The sequence below is a fragment of the Triticum aestivum genome, chromosome 1A (genome assembly GCF_018294505.1).
Source record: "Triticum aestivum cultivar Chinese Spring chromosome 1A, IWGSC CS RefSeq v2.1, whole genome shotgun sequence".
NCBI classification, from domain to species: Eukaryota; Viridiplantae; Streptophyta; class Magnoliopsida; order Poales; family Poaceae; genus Triticum; species Triticum aestivum.
In genome coordinates, this window is record NC_057794.1 from 140401698 (window position 1) to 140404608 (window position 2911).

At 53.5% G+C, this 2911-nt stretch overlaps 1 long non-coding RNA gene across 1 annotated transcript; it reads left to right on the forward strand.

Moving 5' to 3' along the window:
- The first annotated feature begins 727 nt into the window (after nucleotides 1–727).
- Nucleotides 728–2674, forward strand: LOC123041206 (uncharacterized). Its single transcript, XR_006418420.1, has 2 exons — nucleotides 728–1459; nucleotides 2205–2674. It is a non-coding gene; the product is annotated as an uncharacterized lncRNA (long non-coding RNA).
- Nucleotides 2675–2911: the final 237 nt, after the last annotated feature.

The window sequence follows — 2911 nt, forward strand, 5'->3', positions numbered from 1 at the left end:
GAAGAAGATCGAGCCCGGCGAGGAAGCCGTCCATGGTGAGTTGGAGATGCGTCGGCGAGGGACGCATGCAGGCGGGATACGGCGTGACCTCCCAAGGCGTCTGACCCCTGGACGACAGCTTGGCCGGAGACCGGGGCCTGTAACCCTGTCCTTGAGGCGGCGGAGCGGGGGCACGCGGCGAGCCTCTGCGCCCGTGTAGCCGGCGGGGGGCACGACACCGGCGACGAGGAGGGAGACGCTCGCCGACGGGGGGCTCGCGGGATGCGGAGGCTCTCGTTGGGAGTTGGTGGGGGCGCCTTGGGTAGGTCAGCCGGCGGGAGGAGGCGCGCGGGACGGCGAGATCCAGGAGGGTGGCGGCGCTCGGGGAAGGGGATCGAGGGATGTCAGGGTGGGGATCGGGGCAAGCGGGTGGGGTGGGGTGTTTTTTTTTCTGTAATCGGTCCGATGGGGTTTTCGGGAGTTCGGAAACAGCTCGTCGCTCCTATATATAGTATAGGGCCTGGCTGTGATCCAAATATTCCAAAATAGATGACTCAACTTTATACTAACTTTAGTATAAAGTTGAGTCATCTATTTTGGAACGGAGGGAGTAATATATATATGAGAAGCGGGAGTACGTACTCTCAGCAGTATACAACCATTTTCCTATATATATATATAAGACAATACTATTCTAATTCCAGAATTAGAGTGTGCCTTATATAGCGCCCGAAGAGGCGTTCCCGAACTCCAACCGGTCAAAGAAAAAAACCACCGCACCCACTTCCCACGACTCCCTCCCCTACCCTCTCCCGAACCCATCTACCCACTCCTCACGGCATCGCGCCGCCGCCGCCGATCTTCTCCCGATCCACCGCCGCTGCCTACCCCGTCTCCTTCCAGCTCGCCGGCGCCCCCGCCTCCTTCTGGCCCGCCAGCGCGCACTGTCGTCCCCGCCTCCTTCCAGCGCGAGGCCGACCCACCCTACCTCTAAGCAGGCCGACCCGACCAGCCGCTCCACCATTCGCCGGAGACGGCACCCCAATCGACCCGCCGTCCCACCGTCGGCCGGCACGACGCCTCGATCCAGTCCGCACTTCCAGCCCACTACGTCCCCACGCTGCCCTGGTCTCCCCCACCGTCGCAAGTAGCTACAGCACCGGCCATCTCCTGTCGCGGATCGGGCAGCCCCCCACCGCCACCCACAACCCGATGCATCGCCGCCCCGGCGGATCCACGCCGCTCCTCTGTCTCCTGGCCGATGCCCCTGGCTCATCCTGCTGCTCACCTCCTCACTCACATATGCATCAACAAAGGCAGGTGGGTCGCTGCAGTCCACTTCGTGGCACAACAGCAGGGCGACTCTTCCAGGACGCATCTCACTTTTAACCGGCCCCAAATTCGCGCGCATGGAGGTGGTGATGCTCCAGTGAGCTCCTCCGTCCCCAGCCCGTCCCCTGATGCGGCCGCTGCACCACAGGTTCCTATCCATCGTGCCTCCTGTGTGCTTCTTCACACTTCACTTCTCTACTTCTTGGTGAGTGCACGCAAAATGTGCGCTAAAACGTCTCAGTGCACTAGTACTAGCTTTGTGTGTTCGTTTTCCCTTCTAGCTTAGCCCTTGTGCCTGCTAATTGATATAGCTTGCATTGCACGAGTGTTTTCCATGTGTGTTCTGCACTTTAGGTTCAAGTTCAAACAAAAATCATGTCTTGAAATAGTTCAGGTTCTACTGCCAAAGTGAGTTCAAAAAAACAATGTCGTGGAGATGATATCTTTTTCTAAAATACTTTGAAAGCACTTTATGTGCTAGTTTTTAAAAAAGAAATGTAACAAATGTCCAAATGATAAACGAGCATGGAAACCTCAAGGTTCAGAACACTTTGCAGATTGGTAATGCGATAAAAGAGCATGGAAACCTCAAGGTTCAGAATGAACGTCTTCTGACAGACCTAATCCGGACATACGTAGTTCTCTGTACCTAAATATGAATTGAATGAACCAGGAAAGGAATCTACCGACCTTGATAGGTGTTGGGCATAGCAGTGCAGGATATTACCTTTTATTCTCAAGCTCACAAATCGCAGCATTGAAAAATTGCAAACAATAGAACAGAGAACATCAACAAATCTTGTGCTTTACCATTTCAGGTACACCCAAACTGAAATTGTGTGAACTTTTCTCTTGAGAAAAGGTAAAAAGCATTTTGTGTGGATGCATTTCAGGTACACGCTTCCACCCGGCCCTCTCCTCGCGCCTGCGCCCTTTGGTAGCCATGGATCTCAAATGGATGCATGCAGCAGCCGACATCCACGCGTCGCCCTGGCCAAAGCTCGCTGTGTCGGCTTCTGCGCGCTGCCCCAACCACCAGTTGAAGCTCTGCCTTGGACAACGCACATCGCGCATCGCCCCAGTCTCCTGTCGGCTGCTGATGCACGTCGCTGCTGGTCTTCATGATGCGTCCCTGAACTTGCTCCGGCTTCAAGACCTCCACAGCGCTGCCGAAGCTCTGCCTTGGACGTATTTTGGTGAGGGATATAGAGATTCACGTAAGTTATGCTGAAGTTCAAATTCAGAAAAACAGGCGGTTCAATGTTTAAATTATCTCCTTCGTTTCTGAATAATAAGTTGCATGCTCTGGTGGAATGGATTAGCGACGAAGAGTTTTACAATTTTCATGTTCAGCTCGATGCTATTTGTTGCCTAAATCACCCAGTATGGTGGGGTAATCTGAATTTCTATCCCTCTGTTTTTTGCGTGTGTGCCTGCTGTGCTGCCTATAGGTTGAAAACGAGCATTCACAGTGGGCTACATTAGAGAATAAATAATTTGGGCTGGGCTCATTGGTAAGTGGAGGCCTAGTAGTTCAGAAACGATGCACGCTAGTGGATTTTGTTATCTTTGCAACACTACTGGTTCACAAGCGATTAAC